Below are 26,539 nucleotides of genomic sequence, written 5' to 3' on the forward strand. Positions count from 1 at the left end.
TAGCATTATCACAGCAGTTTTTGTTTTTCTCAGTCCCCTTGTAACATTGTTGTATTGCCTGTTGTTGGTGCTGTCATTGAGTCTGTTATTTTTCCACTTTCCAAAATGTGCAGCAGTCAGATTGCATTACGGTCAGTTAAAGGAAGACCCTGCCTTAGTGCAAGTCCCTGCCTCAGATGCTACATGCTTGAAGTAGCTGTTACTCAACCAGCAGGGGGCATTTACTGCAGCAGATTGGATGAATGCACAGGGAGACCACCATCCTGCAAAACTGGGAGTTGGTGGTCACCCTATTAAAAATGGCCACAGAAAGAGAGAGAAGAAACTCGCAGGATCAACAGGTATTCATAAAACATTTACATACACTAATATTCAGAAAGAAAGCCTTGCACAATACCATTTATTGGGTTTAAATACACTTTAATCTTTTATTTTATGAAAAAGTTAAACAATAATCCTGATTGGCCGTTATGGGCAGTTTAACTGCTCCACTTGCGGTAGTCTCTTTTCTGCAGTTTCCTAAATCATCCTTAAAGCTTTTTATTCTTAGAGCCTGCTTCCCCATTGCCTGTTCTGATATTTAATTTTGAGGTCATCCACAAGAAGATACAATTCCCTGTAAATGATACTAATGGCATTGCACAGTTTTCTATATTTTCACGCTGCGAACTCCTATACTTGTACACAACAGTCAACAGTTAAGGACATTTTCCACTTCATCTGCACCTCCTGCCAGCAAGCATAATATGTTTTCAGAAACGAGAGCACAGAATGTATGCTGCCAGCTGTCTGTCTTCTATGGTAACTGCAATCTATTATTCAGTTTAGGTTTTGGCTAATTTATTGTGGTCTTAAAGCCAGCACTGAAGTTTGTTCCATAAAACACAGATATTTCACCCGATGTCCTGATATGACCCAGGGAGCTCACACCCTGCGAGGCACAGAAAAGGTTGCAGGACAAGAGCAGTGAAGAGAACTGGGATCTTATAAGGAGTCCGAAAGTAAAGATCTAAAACATCCCTCTACAGCACTGTCTTTGGGCTTGTAAGTCCAATTGCAATGTACAATTGTGAACTTTTATCAAGCATTGAAATTAAAAACTTAAAATATCTTTAAAAATTGTAAAATTTAAAAAATAAATAAAAGGAGTAAAAATGTAAGGGGAGTATTTCTAATGGGTTAAATCTCAGATCCCAAGAAAACATTCACCTGCTGTATAATGAACGTTTGCTGTCAATATTCATCCATTTCAAAAAGATTTTCCAAGATTCACCATCGTCCAGATTTTAGAATCCTTCAGAAGTGAAGCTATATGTACCCTCCATTAGATTTATGAAGGGGTACTAAAAATTAAAAAGTGAGACAGGCAGGCTTTTTACTGCAGAAGCAACATGGCTAAATTGTCTGTGCAATAAAACAAACTTATCTGCCTGTTTGTAATCTTATTTAGAATGTACACTTAGGCAGACCATAGACGGTGCAAATTTCTTTCTAGCAACCCGATCATGATTCCCTATTAATACAGACGGTGCTGATAGGGGAATCCATCCTGCCGAGCTATTGTCTGCTCTCGGCAGGGGGGCAGGTGGAGGAAGCCATCCCTTCCAGGAAAAGACTGATTATCTCTAACAGTTATAGCAGCCGCTAGCGATCATTGCAAGTGAATCAGGCAGGCTAGTTGTATCCAAGTTGATTGATCAAACGACTTGGTACATTCAGCCTGCCCACACACGGTTCAAATCTCGGCAGGCTCCTGCTTAACCGGACGAGATTTGAACTGTCTATGGCCTGCCTTAGCTGCACATGTGCAGGTCAGTGTATAGCCTCAGCACACCTTGGTGACAGAATGAATGAGCTCCAATGCGTGGAGATACATCAGTCCTTGCTGGCCAATGAAGAGCTAGTTCCTGGAAGAAGCCAGAGTGAAGACACTTGGCACCTGCAAGGGAGCATACAGACGTTGCATTGCTAGAGAAGAAGTGAGTATTTAGACTTTAGTTCTATCCTAAAGCTCAATTGAGTAATAAGGCCTGTCCACTGCCAGCCTGCTGTAAAGATAGACCCATGCTCTCTTTTTTGTGGAAGCAGTGATCTCTCTGTAGAGGTCTGACATGCTCTCCTGTGGAGTCAGACGTATAGCTCTTCAATCAGCAAAGTTCATGCTCCCTGCTGACTGGAGAGTTCTATCTCTAAAGAAAATAAATGGGAAGATTTTGAACATCTTTTGTTTTGATGCACCTAAATGTGTTTAGCTGATAAAGTGACAGCTGAATTGGGTTTTAAGGTGCTGAATGCTGCAATATTGGCTTTAGTGTCCATTCACACTGGTCTGACTTGTCAGGCGACTTGGTCAGCCTGACAAGTCGTGCACCGTTGCTCCCATAGTGTAGTACAGAACCGGTTCTAATTGGAGCGACATAAGTCGCTCCGACTTAGAAAAAGGGTCCTGTACTACTTCGGGGTGACCTGGAGGCAACTTGCATTGACTCCCATTATGTGAAGTCCGTGCAAGTCCCGATGCGCGCGACTTCACAGGTCGCCCCCTAAGTCGGAGCGACCTATTGTGAACGGAGCCTTAAGCGTGGCAAATCCAAACATTTATCTTTAAATGCCTGATATCAGCACTGCTTGTTTATCTTAGGAGAATATTCATAACATTTTGGAGAATCCAGACACATTCACTGACTTTAACTGGCATAATGCATCACATTTATAATGTAGTGGTATTTGATGGTAGTAAATGTTCAAACTAGTGAATGTTACTGGTGGGGCATTTCTAGCTGAATATCCGGTAAATGTTCAATTAATGTCAGATTCACCATAAAAACATTTTGAAGCTGTGGATTCACCAAATTTAAATTGGCCATCTTCAACATGGTTTATAAATATTTTGTTTAGGATTTCCCTAATTAGCCAATGAGAAAGGTGATTATAACAAAATGATCAGGTATACTGTATACCCCATAGTCTTCACATAGGCCACAAGGAAAGGACTTCTGCTTGACAGAAGTTGATTGTTAGATCGACTTTTGTAAAACGGGAATGTTGGAAAACTTTTGTCGATCAGTGGCTGCAGCAACTGATCAGTGTTGTCTGACGGCAGAGAGTCCAGCTCTAAATATCATTTCCTTATTTGTGTGATTGGAGGAATCTGTTGGTTTTTTTTCAGTGCTCTGGCTGAAGGAAAAAAAAGTTTTAAAGTATATTTTATGGCAGCGTTTTAAAAATTTGAAATAGCTTATGCCCTGGTTAAAACCCCTGTCAGGTTTTTGTTTGCCATCTGTGTCCCATCCATTGATGGGATTTCCCTTTGCTTTCTGACTGGCAGATACAGTAGAAAAAAAACAAGCAAACTTTCTCCAAAGCAAGAGAAAGCCTCTCTTTAGCTAGCCACAGATAAATTGAAATTCGGACGGTTCAGCAGGGGCAGGTCATTTTTTGATCCATGTATGTAGACAGTGGTTGTAGTGGTTCTGTACAACTACCCTGTTGGATAATTGCGGGTTGATCAGCGTCGCCAGCTATAGCCGGCATTGCTGATCAGTGTATTCTGACGACGGGGGGGTCTCTTTGCTGTCAGAATACAATAGCTCATTCCCCCACCTACTTCGTATTGTTGGATGGGGGAATAAGGTCTTTTTTTTTTTTTTTTGTTTAACCCACTGGTTGAACAAAATCCAGATAAAGCCCTGTACACACGCACAGATTGTTGGCCGACCAATCGGCCGTCTTTTGTCCAGTGTTGTTTGTTGGTTGAAATGTGCTCTAGACTTGCACTGGACTTTTGTTGGCCAACAAAAACCAACTTCAGAAGTGCTGTCATGTGATGGTTGACTTTCCCTGTGTTTATTCTTCTCTGAGCATGCCCAGTCTTGCTCATCTGCTTTTTTGTCTGCCGAAATCTGTACTGACTGAGGAACAATCGGCCATTCTGTTGTTTGCCAACAAAAATTTTATAGCATGCACACCAGATTTTTTTCGGCCGAAAATTCGCAGTTGGTTGTCGGAAGCATCATACTAACAAGCCTACAATCGGCCGATCGGACGTTGGCCGACAATTTTCGGCCAACAATCTGTGCGTGTGTACAGGGCTTAAGACAGTAAGACAGCTGTTACAGAAACAAGTGTCCCCATTAGGATATTTTTACTTTAGTCCTGTACCATTGACGACTCAAAATGTAGAAAAATGTATTCTATGCGGCAATCAAAATCATCTGCTGCCAAAGGATTTAAAAAAAAAAGGTACCGCACATCATGTGATGGTACAGAAAACGCTGAAAAAAAAAACAGTATACTAAAAACGAAAATAAAAAATACAGAGGAGCACACATGGTTGGAAGATGACCAACTTTGACCCGTCTTAAATAATTGAATAAAATGAACCCAAAACGAATACAGTTGTCATTATGTACTCACATACATAGGACTAGGCATGGCAAAAACATGGCCAGTGTCTTGGTCATATGGAGGGGGTTGATTTACTAAAACTAGAGAGTGCAAAGTCTGGTCAATCAGCTTCTAACTTCAGCTTGTTCAATAAAGCTTTAAGAAAAAAAAATCTGAAAGCTGATTGGTTTCTATGCAGAGCTGCACTATATTTTGCACTCTCCAGTTTTAGTAAATCAACCCCAGAATTTTGTACTACTGTTTGTTTTACATTTGCAAAAATAACGGTTTCCCTTAAACAGTTCTGTAAATTTACCTGGACTTATTCAGTAAGGTAATATATGTAAAGCGTAACCAATCAAAATCCAATATTTACCGCTTTGACCTCAGTAACCTGAAATCCTACTGGATGCTCTGCATTACCTTACTTTGCACATCATCATTGCTCTCTGCAGTGCTTTTTTTAATCAGCCTAATTGTTTTATCTTTTGAGGTGTATGTTATGTTGGAAGCCTTTGTTAACCTCTGTAGATAACACACTCCAGATGTTGCCAGGAGATTCAAGGAGCAAATTGGGGTGGTTTATAGAGCTGACATTAATACGTGGAAAGATTTTACTAGTGTGCTTGTCATATTAGTATATTTAAATAATATTAACTTTCAGGCCTTACTGGAGTGTAGAACAAGGGCAACCAGCCAAACCAAAGTTATGTGGGTCTGTCCCTGGGTGAAGATAATTCACTGTAGTATCGTGCAAAATGTATTGTTGCTATAAAGCTAGATTGTTCCTAAAAATCATCGGCTCACACACTGTTATCCAACCTGTCAAACTCAAGATTGAGCATGTCTATCGCAGGATGTAGAGGATGTTCTATAAAGTGATTATCCAGATCCTGAACACTTTTACTAATTTATGATATATAGAAACTTTACATTGCCTGCACAGTCTGCTAAGAAACATATGTTTTATTTCAAACAAGCCAGAAGTGTTTAATATCTTCAAAATTATAGCATGGGACCTCATTAATCTGTTTAAGCTGCACTCAAGGCCAAAATAAGATACAAAAATGAAAGCCCTACTCCAGGCAAAAGCAAAAAATTACTCTTCCAGCGGGGAATCCCCAAACTACAAGAATTAAACTCTTAGGAAGTCTGGGGTTAGAAGAACATAATATCATACTTATCTTTATGCTTGCTGCAGCAGGCTACCACCATGCGGTGCAACCAGTCACCTGAAGCCACTTACCTTTGCAGCTCCACCGGTCGTAAAATTTCTGATGACAGGCTTTCTGACGTCATCATGTACAATGCAGGACTAGGTCCTCATTCTGGTGTATTGTAGAAAAGAGTAGTGAACTGGCTGCCAGGTCAGTGAAAATAAGGTAGGTATTACATCTCATTCTTCTACCCCCTACATTAAACAAATATTTAAACCTTAGCCCAGTAAGGAGTAAGTATCTCCAATGGTTAGAGAGGCTGGATTCATCCTTCTTTTTATGGATAGTGTAGGACTCACTGACAACGGGGTACTTTGATGTAGTGGTGGGCTTGAGCACGATATGACCATATGTAAAGAGTCTTTGGGAATCTATTCTGGTCCATACTAAGAGGAGGTGTTCAGATGTTACTGGATCCTGTCTGTCATAGATATATCAGCACTTTGGGCGTTTTATGACCCTGTGGGGTCTAAGGAGCTGGTAAGAGTATTCAGTGACTCTGCTTGGTGGTGGACTTTCCAATTTGCACCCCTTCTTGTGGATTTATTTGGACTCTCTATTTGCACATGGGACTCATGTTGACAGCTGCATTTGTTTATCCTGATTAGCTTGACACCATCTCCTACATAAATATTTAATCCTGCCAGTGCAGGGTGACTTGACAACAATCGCTTGCAATCTCCTATACAGCAGAGCATAGATTGGGAGAAGTAGAAGCAGCAAGGGGCAAGGGGCCAAGCAGTCATTCTGCAATGCTCTGGTGCCAACAAGGGACATGCTGATAGGAAGAGAGAGCAGAATGACACAGATGTGCTCATTTTCCTTCTACATCTTCTTTTACTGTAAGGCACTGTAAGGCACTCTGCCTGTCTCTGTATACCAACTTAAAGTTAGTCAAACTTACATGCAGTTTTATTATCTATGAACTGGAGGTAACTATTTTTAAATTTGGTGCTTTAACGGCACCGCTTTGTAAAAGTGGCACGTTTACAAACCACCTAAACCACTTGAACTACCTGAAAATGCAGCACGTGTCGCTAAAGCTACCAAAACGGGCAGGAGGGATTTTTTTATTCTGGTGCAGGTCATTTCAAAGAGCCTTAGCACCTGAAAAGTGTTAAGGATTGTTAAGGACTTTTTTTAAATTCATTAAAAATGTGCATTTAAAATGTGTGCAAAATGGAAAAAGACAAAAGGGCGAAAAAATGTCTCTGGCAAAAAAAAACAAAAAAACTTCCAAATCATCTTAGTGGTCTTGACAATTTACAAACTGGTGCCATCCAGGTGCACAGCTAGTTGCCTTGGCAGAGGGGTGTTTGCCAAGTGGCATTTGTATTTAGAAGAGACTGCATGGTTACTTTCTTGAAAGTGGTGCTTACAATGGTTCTCTGCCTCTAGGTTGCCAGCTTTTATTACAAATGGCTATGAGGGTTTATTCTATAAGGCGGTGCAAAGAGCAAACCTAAAGTGGAAAAAGCCATTACCCAGTGCAATCAGACAGATATAAAAGAAACTGGGAAATTTAGTCTAAAAATATTATGAAATTATGCATAAATGTAGGTTGCCTTTGTGAGTCCAGAGATGGAGGCAACTGAAATGATATGCAACCTATATGCATACAGTAAGACTAAACGATCAATAGAGATATTGGCAGCTACATTTAAATGCAAACCCCAACTTTTATTTAAAAAAAGTTAAACTTAGTTGCTTCCCTTCTTCTTTTTGAATATTCCTTTTGGCTTGTAATGTGATTTCACGGTGGTGTAGGATCAAGTTCAACTTCTACAAGAAAAAGCAAATTGTCATATAGTTTTAGCCTCCTATATTTCTTGACCTATAGATTATTATGACATAGTTTTGACTTAGGGTAACCTCTGCTTATATATTTTTTCATTACATGCACTGTTTGGATTTTCTAGCACTTGACAGGTTAACTTTAATTTGTGATTTGCCCATGCAAGACAAAGCAACAAGTTGACGGTACTGCAGACCTCTAAAAATGAATGCAGAATGCAACCATGTTTCAAGTTACACCCTAAATATAAGTGTATCATAAAACATGGTTAGAAAGATGGAATTAGCGTTTAAACCTGACAATTTCTTCTATTCTCTATTATCAGGGCTGTTTTATCATTGTGGTACTCGGTGAAGCAGGTTTAGAGATTGCAACACAAAAGTCTCCATTTTTTTTCCTTACTTTGTTTTTCTTGTCTGTCCACCCCTGGATATTTGGGACGCAATGTGTTACTAAACACCCACTGTTTAATTTACAATATCCCTTCTCTTTCTGTATGTGAATAATGGCACTGTAATTATTAAAAAACAATCGAAGTACCTTCTTTCCTAATCAATATACAGCTGTCACATGACTCTGCTCTTTCCCAGCCCCTCTGTAGGGACACAGTGGCAGGAGGAACTTCTAGTCCTCTGCTACTGGTTACGTGTTCAAAACAAAAAATAACAGCCTTTGGGATACAGAGTAAAAATACATAATTGATATCAATAAACTGAAATTGTCATACAAATATATATTTGAAAGCAAATATTTATTATTTTTCGGCAATAGCATGGTATGGGTGGATTTCTGCCAGTTGCAGGCTGTGTCACACCCCTCCAGCCTGTGTCTTAGAATAACAGGGAGGCAAAGCCTCCATCAAAGATATAATATCCAGTCCCCATTGTGTTTAGGTGGTTAGTGGGCTAGGGAGGAGGAAGGGAGTGGGCTATCATTTACCACTGTGTATACACCCACATGTGTGATTCTATAGTCATCTGGGCTGCTCAGATGTGACAGGAAGAAAAGCTCAGAGTAGAAATACAATGAAAACTGTGTGCACTAGCTGCCAACACTGTTCTGCAAAATCTCCAACTGCATTTGGGACATGGACAGGAGGGGGAGACAGAAAACAGAAGGATCAACCAGGTTTTTTGCAGAATACAGAAAACAAATCCCATAGTGTGAACAGGCATGTAATACATTATTTACTGATCATTTTTAATGATGTGGTTTAACAAAACTTTAATTCAACATGAAATCTAAATACAGCTCCTAAATCTGTGCGCTATACAAAGAGACATACTATTATAGGTAAAAATGAGCTACATATGTGCACTGCTGATAGAAGTTAGTGTAACCACGTGTTCTGTACCTTTAAGTGTCCTAAGATGAGCCGTTGACCAGTCTATGTGCATTCAAGTATTTACAGATTCTGAACAAATAGTAAATAAACTTTAAAACTAGTCCACACTGACCTGTATAGCTGTAGGTACTGTGGATCAATTAATCTTCCATTTTCATAATAAAGACTTTTGTTACTCTGTTCTGTCTTCCAACAATGACAGCCCTCTGTTCTTCTAATGTAGTCACAGAGCACATCTATTAGGAACATACACATACTTGAATGTCTGTAGTCTGGTCACAGGTTCACTTTAACAACTCTGCTACAAGTTCATAATCTTGAAATTCAACTATGCAACTAAAAAGCTTGAAAAAAGTTACATCTTTAGACCACATTTTACAGTCTGTAGAGGAAAATGTAAAACAGCGTTACTAGGTGATATCCGTACAAAACTTCTAGTTTCAATTTAAAGTATAACCTTATTGGCTAAGATCAATGGTAGATTTCATAATTGGCAGTCTAGTTTAAAAGTTAGACTATGACAACACAAGAATTAGGGGTCATTGTCAACAAGCTTTGATGGGGAAATAAAGTTTGGGATGTTTCTAAAACAATCCAAAATCATTGCAGGTGCATTTAACCTGCAGTTGACCTGCTGCAAGGTCCTTTTTCAATCTCATAGTCAGCAATGGCCCTTAGTGTTAGGGACTAGGTTAAGACTAGGTTTAATGTAAGGGTTAATGCCCAAATTTCAGTTTAAGGTGTTACTAAACCCACAACAGTAAAATCAGTCTGTATATGCAATAAAGCACGCCTGCTATACTCACTGTGGAACCTTAGGGGTTAATCCTCTGCATTGTGTAAAAAGCCTGTTTAATCCTGTCTTCTCTGTCCCCTCCCTCCTCCCCTTCTTCTACTTTCCCCAAACCATCAGCACTGTCCAGACAGAGGGTCAGGGGTCATGCAGGCTTATAGGACAGTCAGAGTAGAATGAAAACTCCTCCTACAAGCTTTAACCTGACACACTGATGGAAGTCACAAGACTGCTCTAACTGCTGATGGGAAAAGGTATTTAGCAGTTAATATTTACTAAAATAATTGCATTTCCATGTTCTGTGTACTGTGGGAGACCAGATATAGTGAAGTGCAGGGTCCTGGGTTTACTAACACTTTAAATAAGCTAAATGCATTCTGGGGGCATTAAAACAAAAGTGTTCAGAGTTTTACATTTGTTTTTTCTTTAAAAAGCAGCCACAGGCATAGCAGAAAGCATACTGTAAAGAAGGAAACACTGTGTGTTGCAGGAAGCTTCTATTTTTATCTATTCTCCACTCTGTCCAAAAAAAAAAGTTGTCTCTTTAAATTTAGTTAAAAAAAAAATAAAAATCATCTACATGACATTTGGATCTATCATGGGAGCCATAAGTCAGCGTGTGATATCATTATGGACTCAGGCAGTTGACAGGGTAGCAACTATTAGATCTCAGGGAGCCTCTCATCTCTGTCTCTTATCTTCAAGAGCCATCCTAAGGCAAATTAGGTAAAGGTAAAAAAGGAGCTGTTTACAGATCTTTCACAGGTAGGCCTGCAGAATTAAACATTTAAAGTGTATATCCAAGCAAAATGTTTTTTTTTAGCTTCAGATAGAGTATAGAATAGAGCATAGAACCCCTGTCAAGTTTGTAATGCGATCTGTGTCCCCGCTATTTAAAATCCCCTTCTCTATTGGTCTAGGTGACTGTTGGGATTGAGGCAGGAAGTCATAGAAATCTTCCAATAGGGACAACTGTTCCAGTGACATCTGGCTAAGAGGAGGATTCCCTTCACCTTATAGAGATTTTCTCTTATGTCCTGTTGTGTATCCAGGACAGGAAATTAAAGAAATTGGACACAGAAAACAAAGAAAAAAAAGAAAATTACTGGGTGTCCTTTCTTTATCCAAAACTAAACAAAAGTTTTGGCTATGTACTCTTACATTTTAAAGCGTAACTCCACTTTTATTGAGAAAAAAACATTCCCCTCTGAGTGATCTCTGTACATTGCAAGGATTATAACAAACTTTGTTGCAGATTCCTACTGTAACGGAACAGGGCACCCCTGACCGGGTACCTCCGTTGACAGATGCTTCTAGTGCTTCCCCAGGGGCTCCAAGCACTCCACCAGACACCGTAACCACTTCAGACCCCACGAACCGCCGCAGCTTGGTTAGGGTCTTGCAGTCTCCTACCCACCCTGGACCTCCGACAAGACTCCAGGTTCCTGTGGGTGAACCTCTCTTTCCCCAGAGAGTGCAGTAGAACAAGCTCTTATACAAGCTCTTACAAGAGCTTAGTAATTATCCAAGGGAGTATGGAAGACCATAGCAATCCCTTGCGGCAGATTACCCCAATAAGAGACAGGACTCTAGATTGAGGTTGAAGGAACTCTAGAACAAGTTTATTGAACAAAACTTATATACAGTTTTCACCCACAAGGTTACCACCCAGATGGACCTTGTTGATGAAGACTGGACGTGATATCCACCATCCAATAGGAACAGAGTTTTACACTCTCATACAGTGTACAAAATATACAATGTGGGACAATCCCCCCTCCCCCTTAGCATCCAATCCACATATCTTTATACATCCCATAATACGTTCTCTTAAGGCAGACAGACAGAACAATGGGAGGTCATTAGCACTTAACAATGAGACAGGGCAATCCACATTCCCTCCCAATACACAAACAAAAGGAAAACCTTTCTGACATTGAAAGATATGTAATATACACAGCATTTAGGAAGTACAGATTTCATGGCAAATGGGAATAAATCTTAATATTTCTATATGGAGATATTGCTGGAAAATATGAAGCAATCCAAACCATTACTTATCTGTCTTTAAATTCCAGTGACGGTTAATACTGTCACACCTACCTTGTGCTATTCTGAAGAAATCATTGTTTGTTCCTCTGTGCCTCTGAGCTGAGTGGGTAAAATGGGAGTGGTTTCATAATTATCTATCAGCTGTAGCAGCTGCAGGGCTCTAATGAGGAAATCTGCTGGGCCTGCATCCCTTTAGATGTGTTCCTATAGGGAGTATCTCACCAAAAATAATATTTTTGTTGCAGGGGATGCCAGAAATCTGACTTGTATCTTTGGCAGACTTCTGGGAAAATTGGAGAGCCAATCACACAAGCAGGAAATAATGTTTCTGGGGTGTGGTCAGTATACATTCTGTGTACATAACACCTCCAGGTCACCATATTGCATTGCATTTTCAGAAAATTACAACAGCTGCAGATTGAAAAGGAAAGGTCATTTTTAATAACATTCAATTACAATATGATTTGTGTCGCAATTGTATACGCTATATTGTTTTTTCTTTATTTCTGATTTTTTTCCCTACAAAAGTGTAGTTACCCTTTAAGTCTAAAGCTGGATACACACTATGCAATTTTCTTTAGATTTTTTTTCTTTAGATTTACTAAATTCATATAATATGAGGTCAAAACGAAACACTTTCTGGTTAAACGATTTTATTCATCCAATGAAAAAACAAGACAATAATACAAAACAGTATACGGCTTTCAATATATATACAATTTTCATGTTCAGTGTTAACAACAAGTTTATAAAGGTATTCGTACAGAAGCACGTGGGGTAAAACAAAACACTTTCAATTTGTATGCAATCAGGCAAGCCCTTACACTACATAGTTATTATTATTATTATTATTATACAGGACTTATATAGCGCCAACAGTTTGTGCAGCACTTTACAAAATTAAGGCCGACATTACAGTTACAATACAATTTGGTACAAAAGGAATCAGAGGGCCCTGCTCGTTAGAGCTTACAATCTAAAAGGGGAGGGTCAATTGATACAAAAAGGTAAAAGCTGTGGGGGATGAGCTGAGGGGGAAAGTGAAACAGTGTATTAGTTACTAGCCAGATAGGCTTCTTTAAAGAGAAGGGTTTTCAGGGATCGTCTAAAGATGGATAGATTAGGGGACAGTCAGACAGATTGGGGTAGAGAGTTCCAAAGAATGGGAGAAGCTCTGGAGAAATCCTGGAGAAGGTGACAATGGAGCTAGAAGGTAAATCTAAAAGAAATCAAACAACAAAAGTTGTATAGTGTGTATCCAGCATTTAAAAAAAAAAAGGAATTGTGAGATTCACTAAACATTGACAGGTGGTTACTCATTACCTGTAATTTAAAACTCATGCACCATCTGCAGTGAATATTTGGTGAATGTTACATTTACTGCTTTATAAATATGCCTCTAAATGTTCAGATTCTTGCATAGGCACAAGGGTGACAGGTCCTCTTTAAGTTATCCGGTTACCAAACAGAGAGCTTATATTCAAAGTAAAAATGTGGAAATCCTTTATATTTGTAGTTGTTTTCAGTACTGAAAGCCCCAAGCTGACAAGTGAAAGTGCTGAAATCCATGATTGTGGTATTTTAGTAAGAGTTAGAGACATTAGAGGTCTGAGGTTTTTACTGTGCTTATATTTTTTGGAGAGACGGGTGCTTTAAATCTAAAAGAAGGGCGGGGACATACAGCTGAGCTTCATCATACTACTGGAACCTAAACAGATTTTTCAGCACGCCACTTTCAAGAACACATACTTCAATTTTGTATCAGCCATGCAAACTTTTGCTGTTGGCTATTGCCGTGCACCTATTTTATAAGGAATTTTAAGTTGGACGACTCCAAACAAGATTTGAAAGGATCCGTTATACAATACTCAAGCAACTCTGAAAAGAACAAGCTATTGGCAGCTACCGCGATTCACCCCTTCAATGACAGGAGGGGATAATTGTCTGCCTTAACCCTTTTAGATGTGGGGTAAAGTTTTCAGTTCGCTCATATTTGGCAGATAGTGTTGTTCCAGGGGCAGCCAAATCTAACAAGTAGTTTTATACAAGGCAGTAATGTCTCTACTCGAAGGTCCTGTGAGGTTACTGCACTAAAGAGGTTAAAGCAGGGAAGGACATTTGCACAGCAAAGAAAGAATTCTTTTTTTTTAAGTTTTTTTTTTTTAACGTAATTTTAAATATAATCTTGAGCGATACTAAAATTTTTTTTTTTTTTTTTTTTTACCCTTACTTCGATTTCTTTCTTTCTTTTTTTTTTTTTTTTGCTCTTAAGTAGCTTGAAGAGTTTCTTAGAAAATGAATTCAGATTCACTGAACACAACTTTGCATTCCTAGTCATCAACCTCTCAAATAGCTACGATTCCATTTCTGGTTGATGGGCAGAGAAAGTGGGCAGTTTGCCAGGTAGACGTTACCATGACACCCAACCCCCAAAGGTGATGCGTTTTTTTTTTTCTTTTTTTTTTTTCTCCTAGCTAATTTAATGAAAAGTGGGCTGAGTCGAGGGTGTACAGTAAGCTAGACAATAGCTGCCTTCGCAATATCAACAGAATGGTTTATGGGAATGTACTCCCGGCTTGGCAGAAGATCATGTGACCTTACGGCTGAGATTTTGTGTGGGTGCCAAGGGGTCTTGGATAGCAACATCCGTGCTGATTTTTTTTCCTCTTTTTTTTCCCCTTTTTTTCTTTCATTGCTCGGAAAATGGCGGATTCTAATACTTGACTTTAACTAGGCTCAGCAAGCAATTCAGCTTTGAAGCACAACTTCGTCTTTATTCTGTTTTTTTGGCAGGGCACCAGGAGGCAGTCCCTTTCACGCCTGATAAATTTTTCCTGCTTATCTTGATACTGATAAAGGGGACAATACAAATATTATCACCACCTAATTTTTTAATAAGTTTTTAAAGGCTATGTAACCTGTAACGTCTATTATTAAATGTTACGGTTACATTAAATTAAAATAAATTAGAGCTAGACTTGTAATCAGGCGTTTGAGTCAGGCAAATGGGGTGACAGCATTCATCATGAGCTCATTGCTCAGCAGTGAAGCATACTGGAAACCTGCCTCTGTGACCCCCTTGCTGTGAAAGATCTTTGCCCACCCTATTTACAAAAAAGCAAGCGGTCTTCATGTATTTTCAGAGTTTTCCCACCTCCACTGCCGTGCAAAATGTTGCGGCATGGATTGGTGCTGATTTTGTGCAGTGCTTTGTGCTTGGAATCCTGAGAAGAACTGAAGTTAAAAAAAAAAAAAAATGCACCAAGGTCCTCCTTAAGGAGTAACTGGATAGAAAGGAAGCCTGAGTTAATGGAAATGTCACGATTCAGTTATACAGCCTCCCTACACTTTTTTTTTTAATTCTAATTAGACAAAAGGCAAACTTTTCAAAGTCATCTAATTTAAATTCCGCTGAAGTGGCAGTAAGGCTATTCCCTTGCATAACTACAGGTATATATATATATTTTTTTTATTTTTATTTTTTTTCATTTTAATTTTCTCATGCTGCAGGTGTCATTTCTTTTAAATGTCTGCTTACCACATTTCCTAAACTTGTTTGAATATTAATTATGGTAATTCATGTGTTGTTTGGCTTAAAAAGTTTGTTTGTTTTATCGTGGCATAATAGTTTACTAAAATGCATTTTTTCTCTTCTTTCCCTTTTTGAACACTTTATGAAAAAAGTGTATAAACACATTTTATTGCTTTACGTAAATTAATTTTAAAAAATGCAATAAATTGATTCAGTCAAATGATATTAAAGGCAGACATGTATGTGAAGTGTGTCAGTTTGTTCCATTATATAGATATTAGAGAATTTATTTGTTAATAATTGAAGCAATTTATGAAAAGTAATAACCGAGTGAAATAAAAGTGCAGCTTAGTGGCTCTAATATAGAAACGCTTAGAAAGGACTTTATGTTTACTATATGAGAAACTGTCCTTCTTGACATGGAAAAGTGAATTCTTTTCCTAAATAATTAGAAATCTACATTTTTAATGTCCATTGGCAAGCATAGAAGGGTAAAGAAGGCTTTCTTACTGTATTCTTTTGCTTGAGTGTGTGAGGGCATATGAGGATACAGTTACATGAATATCCATATGTGCCATTCTCTGGCCTCCTTTAGCTGGGTGTGTTCAAGTTACATGTTTAATATATTTTTTTCAATTACTATTTTATCACTATGTATTTATATACAGATTTGTAATACTTATCCCTGTACCGGGAAAGTGCCGTTCAGACTATTTCAATAAGGAAAAAACACTAATAAAATATGTGTTTTTAATTTTTTTTTTTTTTTTTTATTTTAACGTGCACCATAACATTTCAACACTTTATTCCTTTTTCAGCAAACATGCCAGGAAATTGGAAAAAAAGAATATGTCAAGATTTCAGGGCACCAGCAAAGGTAATAAAGCATCTATTACACTCATGCAAATATACTGGAAATAGTCTCCCATTTGCTGTAGGTAGTTTTAAAGTGTAAATCGGTAACATTAATGACTTGTAAAAAAAAACTCTACCAAGGTGTTGCATACTGAACAACAATTCTTAAAAAAAAAAAAACATACATTTTTTGTGTTCACCTTTTTTTAATCAAAATAAATAAATCCTAAAATATGAGGATTTGTTGTAATAAAAGTGATTATTATCACTGCGATATTAAAGCTGAAATATCCTACTGTAAGTTAATGGCAAAAAAAAAAATCTTAACAACTGGGGTATTTGTTCATGTGCGGCTGAAAAAAAAGATTGATAAAAAAGATATATTTTTTTTAAGAGTTGTGGTACATTGTGGCTTATTAGATGTATATAAGGCTATATAAAATATACATTGCCAACTGAGGTTTTCTTTATATCTGTTGTCTGATGAGGCCTAAATCAGCTGTTAGTAAAGTTGATAGTAATATGTTTGAATTTCTGCTTTACAGCAAACCTGCATAGCAAAAAGAGCTTTGAATTAAATTAGCTATACATCAAAACATAAAAATAAAAGCTTTAGTATAAAATGCAATAAAACAGTTTTTTTCTCAGCCTAAATGATGTATTGTTTATTTTATTGGATCTTAGATTTATGCTTCGGTTCTGTCAGCGTACTTAGAATAGTAGTTTTGGGCCTTGACTGTAAAGCTGACATGCTCTTTGTATTGAAATAATCGCGCTTATATTTGTGTGTGCATTTTTTTTTAATTATTATTTTGTAAAAGTGTAGGACAAAACTTATCATGCTTTTGAAGCTTTCTATGTTTATTGCAACACAATATTTTTTTAATTTAAATATTTAAAAAAAGGAAATGGTACATGCTACAAAATGGTGTATACATCTATGAACAAAATAGATTTTTTAATTATCTGTATATGTGTATTTCCACATGGTCAAATTATGAGACTTAAGGCATGGGAGGGGCGGCATATACACAATGTATTTGCTAATTTTTGTCATTACAATGCTGTTTATTAACATGTAGCATTTGAAAAAAAGATTTAATTACCGTCAAAGCCAAATTAATATAAGACTTTTTTTTTCCTGAGAAAAAACTCAATCTAATGAATTATTTTTATTGTATATACATTGCCATTTATATTCTTTTCTAATATAACCAATTTATAGACCTTTATATCTTACTGTTGACACAACAAACAAAATGAAAAGGCTGATTTATTTAATTTCTAGTAGTATATTAATGAAACCTGAAAGCACTTTTTAGTATTGTATATCAGATGAATAGGGTACAGTTTTATTGCCCAAGAACATGAACCCGTAGATCCGATCTTGTGGTGAATTGTTCTGCTCAAGCTCGTTTCTGTGGGTCTGTGTGATTGAGGTTCTGAGACGTTGCTCTGTTTAATCATTTAGCCAATTTAACACAGTAGAAGTTTTGTTTTATATTCAGTTTTTAGAGTTAATTTTAGAGTATATAAAAGTTACTTAATATATCTATCTCTGCTTGTACAGACACCTTTCTGGTAAACTAAACCATACTATTAGAGATGCTTATTGCATCCAAAAATGGTGAGTATTGTAAAGATGCTTACATTTGCATGTACTTATAGTTTGTTTTTTGTGCTGTTCTCTGTTTCCGAACAACTTTTCCAGATTTTTTTTTATTACGAAGGCCTGTTAGAAAACGGTAGTTTTTATGGCTGGCTGTGTTATTTAAAAATGTCAAGCAAGATCTCTTCAGCTTTTATTGTAGCATCGGAACATAGTTTACGGTGTATAATTGGTATCGTTTGTTTTCTATTTGTCAGCAGACAATAAGTAGGAACTATTGTATTCGTAATGTGCAATTCTTGATAGTGATTTTAATAAAGGGAGGCATCAAAAATAAGTGAGATGCTGAAGAAATGAAGACTGCATTGGAAAATGTGTGCATCCAGGTTGAGGTAGTAGGTTGTATGGTTTAGAATGACACCCTGGGAGTTAACTGTACAACCTTCTAGCTTTCCTTGGAGCACACTTGAGCCATCGAGGAATCGTCATCTCCTGAGACAAAACATCTGAAATCCACTTTAAGATTTTAAATTTGTGTTTTGCAGAGCTTCTCGTTTTGAAATGCTGTTGAAATATATACAATTTCTACAGTTGTGTGTACATGTTATAGACATAAAATTATATATACATATATATATATATATATATATATATATATATATATATATATATATATATATATATACACTGTATTTGAACAATGGAGAATCCAAAACAACAGATATGAGACATTTTTCTGAAAACCTCAAATCCCCAAAGTCAAATATTTGGAGCAAAATTATATTTATTGCTGTCAATCAGTAATCACAATTGTCTATCTATTACTGTCTAATATATGATTCCATATGATTTGAAAAAAAATACCTTGATTGTTTTGATGAGGTTTAATAAGCCTAACCATTGTTAAAACTTAACTTGCTTCAAATAAATCAGTCCTATTTAATTTTTAGTTTCATAATTAATTAACTTTTTTTATTGTATCTGGTTTACCAAAAAAATTGAAAACGTTTGCACAATTAGTTATCCAATCATGTTTAAAGCAAGTCCCTGTTTACTTTTTTCTCTGTGCATGGCTTTACTGTATCTTCTTTTAGTAGTTTGTAAGTACAATCTATTATTTTATTATATTGACCACTGTAGGCCAAATAAAAAAGATATAAAAAGGTCCATTGCAGCATATTTTTCCTTGTAATAATTACTTTATATTAAACTTACAGTAAATTTTAGTTTAGCAAAATACCCTTGAATCAAACCACTTTACCAAATTTAGAGAAGAGCCCTGTTCTTTTGGATATGGAGCACACATGACACTACCCCTGCTATCCCTAATTCAATACTTAGTGCACAAGCAACCTACTACGATGTCCAAGTGCTACTATGTGTGGGGTGGAGATCGTCCTTAACTCTGTGCAAAGTTCACTTTTTTTTGGGGGGGGGGGGTGACCTAAAGCATTTAGATTAGAAGATTGTAGTAAGTCCCTGAGATAGTCCATATTCTGTCCTAATAGGTCCCTGAGACACTTTTAGTCTGTGAGGTTATCCAATGTATAAATAGTCTGGTGGCCATTCAGCATGGAAGGACAACCTTACAAATATTGAAGGTAATAATTATTCTACCAGTGAGTGATAACCTGGATCAGTTAACATTCTGAAGTGCAATCTATTCAATGCTATTAGAGACTTTTAAGTAATTCACAAAATTTTACTCGAGTAAAGGATACTGAGATTAATTCCTCTCATCTGTATTTCAGAAGGAGTTTCAGCATGAATTATTTTGAAAGTAAACTGTGTTCAAATGTAATGGGAAGCAATCATAATTTAGTGAGCAAAATCAGTGGTTTAGATAATTTTTTAACTATCCACAGCAATCTCTCTCATTACCAAAAACCTGGTGACCTGCATGATGATGTCATATGATTGACAGTAGCATTTCACTTTTTTTTTTTTTTTGCAAAGATCTGGCAGTTTTCAGATGCCTCTTAGTTAAATTATATTGACAGGTCCACTTTACAGTGCTTTTATGATAGTGCTTGCTATGTGTGCTCTAAGAGAGTTATGGGGATTAAGACTTTTTTCAGATTTTCATACATGTTTTTCAGATATAGTATCTACCCTTTATGGCTAAATGTGGACACCCCTCAAAATAATTAAGTTTGGGTGGTCAAATCCAATCATAAAGGTATGATTTGATGAGTTTGGTGTAGAGGAAGTCATGTGGTCTGCAAAAAGCCCTGAATAAAAACCCCAAAAACCTTTGGAATGGATTGGAACAGCACGAGCCAGGTCTTCTGGTCCAACATCAGTTGACCTCAAAAATGATCCATTGCCTAAATTGCAACAAATTCCTGCAGATACACTCCAAAAACTCAAAAATTGGATAGCCACAAAGGGAGGGGGTCTGATTTTGGAATGGGATGACCAACAGGTGTCCACAAAACATTTGGACACAAAATGTATATGCAAATGAAAAAGATACACCCGTACCTAAAATTGGTGCACTTTTACCCTATCAAACCTGATTCACCCAAACTCCTTCCCATATCCATTGGCAAGCTGGAATATTTGTAGCTGCATCTTAAAGAAGAGGTTTCTGGGGACTGGGCATACAGATAGAGGGAGCCTGCCAGAGTGAGGTATGAGGTATTACACTTTAGTCCCCTAGACTTTACAAAAATTAAACCTTTGCAATGTGGGTTGGGGGGGGGGGCACTGCAAGGTAAACATTTTGCGTAATTCAGGGAGTTGGGGTTTAATATCAATAGTAGGCAAAGTAACAAGTATATTGTATAGCTAGCATTAAAGGCAGACTGTATTTACCTCCTCTGTTCTTCCATAAGGTCCTCATCTGCTGCCAGAGCCACAAGAAATAACCAATACCTTTGTGCATGCAGGAGCAAGGAACACACAACCTCCACAAAACGAGACTCTGAAATCCAGTTTTAGTCAATTTCTTGTTCAAACGTTTTATTAAGGTTTACAGGTGAAGAGAAGCGTCAGAAGAACAATGAACAGAAGAATAAATACAACAATGTGCAGATTAACATAGTGTTACAGAAACCACAAATACAAAACCCAACTGTAAATACAGGCGGTTGCAAAAGCAAGCCTCAAGTAACCAGGATGAGAGGAGGTGGGGCTGTCGTCGCCGGCACACAGGAACCCCGTAAAGGGAACAAGCTGTGCCCGCGCCGGGCGATGCGACCTCCCGCCCGCTATTACGTAGATAGAGGCGGCTCCGAGACTCATATACATACAAAGTAAAATATTATTGAGAAAAGAGAGCGACAAAAGTGAAGCCAACAACTATAGTGGTAAAAACAGGGGTTACATATTCAGATTGAAAAACGTAGACAGGAATTGTGGTGAGTTCAAAAGCATAACCATGCCATTGAGGCACATCACGTCTAGGACGCATTTAGTAAACACATGAGTGCACGTAAAGGGGAAGAGAGGAAAGAGGGAGAAAGAAAGAGGGAGGGAGGGAGGAAAAGAGAGAAGCAGGGGGAACGGAGAGAGAAAAGGTAGGAGGGGCGTCGCCGGGGGGTAGAGCACTGGCATCAGATAAGTAACATAAGGAAGCTGAAGGAGGAGTATCATGGCAACAAAAGAGAGGAATCAAAATCAGGTGGGAGGAAATGATCAACCCAAGGTTGCCAAATCCTGTTATATTTATCCACCTTGTCCAGCAGCTCTGCTTCTATTTTGGCATGAATCATCGCCTTAGTGATCCTGTGCTTTACCTCAGGTATGGGTAAGTGTGGGGATTTCCAGGCCTTCGCTATAGTCTGTTTGGCTGCAGTGGTTACCTGTAGGAACAGTTTTTGTCTGGATTTGGAGACTTTGTCCGGTTTCATATTCAGAAGGGCCAGAGAAGGGTCTGGGAGGATGGACGTATCCATCAGAGTGGAAAGGATGTGGAAGACAGCCTCCCAGAATTCTTGTACTTTAGGGCACGTCCACCATATGTGTAAGTGGGTGCCTGCGTTTATGCAACCTCGAAAACAAGTCGAGGGGTAGGATGCCAGAAATTTTGCTATGCGAGCGGGTACTAGGTACCAACGCATTAGGACCTTGTAGTTAGTTTCAGAAGCCACAATATTCTGGGAGGCTGCCTTAGTCGCTTGCCAAATGTTGGACCAGTCTACATAGTCTAGGTGCAATGACAAGTCTTGTTCCCACTTATTGGCGTAGGCGGGTAGAGTCCGGTCAGGGGAGTCCGAGAGCCTGGAATAGAGAAGGGAGACAAGGCCTCGGGAGTGCGGGTCATGTAAGCAGATATGTTCTAGTTTTAGTCAATTTCTACCAGCTTAGAGCAGCTACTATTTGCTTACTTTAGAAGGCTGGTAGGCTGCCAAGTCACTGCTGCCAGAGAAAGGTGAGAGAAGCTTAGATTTCAGTGCTTTAGCTTTGAGGATGAATTTCTCAATAGTTCCTGCAGTAATAGAGGCCATGGAGTGTTTGTCTAAAATTCTTTTACTGCTTGCTAAGAATATGTAAATACTTTTATGTCCTTTGTCTGGAAACAGATTCACTTTATGTAGAATTAAACACCCAGACATAAATTGTTAGTTTCATAGGTTACTGTAAGTAAAAAAGAGAGCATAATTCTTTTATGTTATGAAAAAAAAATAGATACGGTTTTTCCCTTACGTTATTCAGAGCTGTGCATATTCTGTGGACTCTTTGTAGGAACTTCCTTCAGAGCTGTGCCTGCCCTTATTGTAGCTGAACATTATAGTTTAAGAAAGTTGACTATGGCAGGATGCACCAGTGCATGATGCATTACAACTGCTGCATCATCTTAAGAGTGCACAGGAAAGGATGACAACATGACAAAAAATACTTGAAAAGTATTTTTTGATTGAAGGGGAAAAGGAATCATTTTGGCTGATTAGAGTAAACTAAGAGTTAATAAGGGGTTAAATATACATTTCTTTTTATTTCATTAAAAAAAATCAACCTTATTTTTCTTTTACTTTTCATGTTGTTTTTACTGACATCATTCACAGATCAAAACTTATCTCTTTGATCTGTAGATGAAAGAAATAGTGTAGATACCGTACAAACATAACAATGTTACTATATCTCTTTGTTTCACATCTGAATGGTGTTAATAAATGTTGATAAATGGTTATTTTTTTTTTTTTTTTACAGCAGCAGCTGCTAGAGCTGCTGTATGTGCACAGTAACTTCTGGCTTCACTTTTAGAGCCTATAATTGCCAGCAATTGAGAGTGGAGGATGCAGAAGAGGAGGAGATGGACTGGACATGTTATACACGTTCTGTGTACTTTAATGATGTTATTTTGGGCATGTGTAGCATGTCCAGTGTCTATCTGGTGGTAGTAATGACGTATTATTATTAGGCTGGTCATTGAGATTACCGTGTGTATTCTCAACGTTATTTAATTGTAATAACTGCTGCTAAGTTTAACACTGCACACTGGGTTGTTCTTTACAATCCGATCCCTAGATTCTGCCACATCCTCTTTCCTGCCACCTCACTCAGGTCTATTTCCTGCAATGTAATTAGTAACACATAGGCAATAGGGTATGTGCAGTGGTAGACCCAAACTTTTTACCGTGTTGGCCAGAGAGTTTAAGAGTTTATCCCTCAGGGTCACTCAGGCCCAAAGGATTGTCCACCAGTTATCTCTGCCCCATCTGTTCTCTAAAATATGGAATCAACCCTTTCTTTTTCTTAAAGGGGGAAAGTACCCTGGGTAACTGTCCTGTAACAAAGGTGTAATTAGCTATTTTTATAATAGTAAAGAAAAGTGATAGATTTGATTCCCAATGTTCAAGCAGTTGAGGACACTGGACATGCTATACACACCCAAAATAACATCATTAAAGTACACAGGACGTGTATAACATGTACATTCCATAAAATGGAAAGTAAGTATTTAATTTTTTACGACAATTTTTTAAAATGGCATTTGTTTATGGTACACAGTGCATCAGCAAAATAATTGTCATCCAATAAGGATTTAATTCTACTTTAAATAAGATCATGTTTGAAATACTTAACACTGATGAATACGTCTGCTTTGTGCACAAAGTTAAAAGGAGCAGGGGATGAAAGGGTAAAGACTTCCTACCTCTGCAGCCATCCATGAGCTCAGTGGGAAATTCACCATACCTATTCCTATGATCGCATCAAACGGTAGGAAAGAGATAATGTGACAAGGTTGCTTAATTAAATCCAGAGAACAAATATATTGGAGAACTTTTACTTCCAGAAAGTTGCTATAGATCTACCCTTGCAGTACATAAGTATGGTTAAAAAGTTGTAAATATACAGTATCTCACAAAAGGGAGTACACTCTTACATTTTTGTAAATATTTTATTGTATATTTTCATGTGATAACACTGAAGAAATGACACTTTGCTACAATGTAAAGTAGTGAGTGTACAGCTTGTATAACATTGTAAATTTTCTGTCCCCTCAAAATAACTTCACACACAGCCATTAATGTCTAAACCGCTGGCAACAAAAGTGAGTACACCCCTAAGTCAAAATGTCCAAACTGGGCCCAAAGTGTCAATATTTTGTGTGGCCACCATTATTTTCCAGCACTGCCTTAACCCTCTTGGGCATGGAGTTCACCAGAGGTTGCCACTGGAGTCCTCTTCCACCCCTCCATGATGAGTTGGTGGAAGTTAGAGACCTTGCGCTCCTCCACCTTCCATTTGAGGATGCCCCACAGATGCTCAATAGGGGTTAGGTCTGGAGACATGATTGGGCAGTCCACTCATTAGCTTCTTTAGCAAAGCAGTGGTCGTCTTGGAGAAGTGTGTTTGGGGTCATTATCATGTTGAAATACTTCCCTGCAGCCCACTCCCGAAGGGAGGGGATCATGCTCTGCTTCAGTATGTCATAGTACATGTTGGCATTCATGGTTCCCTGTAGCTCCCCAGTGCCGGCAGCACTCATGCAGCCGCACACCATGACACTTCCACCACCATGCTTGACTATTGGCAAGAGACACTTGGCTTTGCACTCCTCACTTGGTTGCCGCCACACATGTTTGACACATCTGAACCATTAAGTTTATCTTGGTCTCATTAGACCACAGGACATGGCTCCAGTAATCCATGCCCTTAGTCTGCTTGTGTTTAGCAAACTTTTTGCAGACTTTCTTGTGCATCATCTTTAGAAGAGGCTTCATTCTGGGAGGACAGCCATGCAGACCAATTTGATGCAGTGTGCTGTGTATGGTCTGAGCACTGACAGGCTGCCCCCCACCCCTTCAATCTCTGCAGCAATGCTGGCAGCACTCATATATCTATTTCCCAAAGACAACTTCTGGATATGACACTAAGCACGTGCACTCAACTTCTTTGGCCGACCATGGCGAGGCCTATTCAGAGGAAACTTGTCCTGTTAAACCACTGTATGGTCTTGGCCACCATGCTGCAGCTCAGTTTCAGGGTCTTGGAAATCTTCTTGTAGCCTAGGCCATCTTTATGTAGAGCAACAATTTTTTTTTTTCAGATCCTTAGAGAGTTCTTTGCCATTAGGTACAGAGAAAGAGATGTACACCGCTCAGGCAGTTTGGAACTTCACAGCCAGCCTTGGGTGCAGGACCTCGGATCACCACCGCAGACAGGATACAAGAGAAAAGCCGCACACCAGGCAATAGCTCACGATGAAAGGCTTGATTGAACAAGGATGCAAGGTACAGCAAAATGGATGGTAGACATGTTTCACACGACTCACAGCGTGCTTGTTCACTACCATGTGAACAAGCACGCTGTGAGTCGTGTGAAACAGGTCTACCATCCATTTTGCTGTACCTTGCATCCTTGTTCAATAAAGCCTTTCATCATGAGCTATTGCCTGGTGTGCGGCCATTTCTCTTGTACTTTGCCATTAGGTGCCATGTTGAACTTCCAGGGGTCAGTATGAGAGAGTGAGAGTGATAACACCAAATTTAACACACCCACTCCCTATTCACACCTGAGACCTTGTAACACTACAGAGTCACATGACACCAGGGAAGGAAAATGGCTAAATGGGCCCAATTTGGACATTTTCACTTAGGAGTATACTCACTTTTGTTGCCAGCAGTTTAGACATTAATGGCTGTGTGTTGAGTTATTTTGAGGGGACAGCAAATTTACACAAGCTGTACACTCACTACTTTACATTGTAGCAAAGTGTCATTTCTTCAGTGTTGTCACATGAAAAGATATAATAAAATATTTACAAAAATGTGAGGGTTGTACTCACTTTTGTGAGATACTGTGTAAATAAATAGAAGAAAGAAGGGTGGAATACTTAACTGGGTGTACATAACACCTGGTGTGGGTCATTTTTACACCTCTTGCCCTATAGAAAAAAAAAATATTTTGAAAAAAAAAGTAATGAAAAAAAGAAATAGAGTGCAAATTGTAGTGTCCATTAACATTGTTGATCGGTGGAAAATTCTTCCCTTACGTTGGTGGTTGGGGTAGTGCCCTCTTGCATTGGATCAGTGTAGTTCCCCCCCCTTAAATCTGTGGTCACTGTAGTTCTCCCTTACAATAGTGGCTAGTGTAGTGTGCCTTACATTTGTGGTCAGCATAGTTCCCGTTTACAGTAGTGGTCAGTGTTGTACCCACTTAATTTATTGGTCACTGTAGTTCCCCCCTTACATTAGTGGTCAGTGTTGTGCCCCCTTACATTAGTAGTCAGTGTAGTTTCCCCTTGCATTAGTGATCAGTAAAGTTCCTGCTTACATTGGTGGTCAGTGTAGTTCCCCCTATATTAGTAGTCAAAGTAGCCTCCCTTACATTAGTGGTCAGGTAGTTTCTTCTTCCATTAGTGGTCACTGTAGTACCTCAATACATTAGTGGTCACTGTAGTTCCCCCTTAGATTGGTGGTCAGTGTTGTGCCCCCATACATTAGTAGTCAATGTAGTGATCACTTATATCAGTGGTCAATGCAATGCCTTAAATTGGTAGTCTGT

The 26,539-nt window shown here is 38.4% G+C and overlaps 1 long non-coding RNA gene across 1 annotated transcript in view; it reads left to right on the forward strand.

Annotated features, from left to right (window-relative positions):
• The window catches only part of LOC309548594, a 293,007-nt gene that overhangs the window by 121,195 nt on the left and 145,273 nt on the right, over window positions 1-26,539 (forward strand). The window contains exon 3 of the long non-coding RNA XR_014224996.1: window positions 15,939-15,997. This is a non-coding gene — a long non-coding RNA (uncharacterized lncRNA). The remainder of the gene's footprint in view (window positions 1-15,938; window positions 15,998-26,539) is intronic.

This window comes from Pelophylax lessonae, assembly GCF_965119305.1.
Source record: "Pelophylax lessonae genome assembly, chromosome: 2".
NCBI classification, from domain to species: domain Eukaryota; kingdom Metazoa; phylum Chordata; class Amphibia; order Anura; family Ranidae; genus Pelophylax; species Pelophylax lessonae.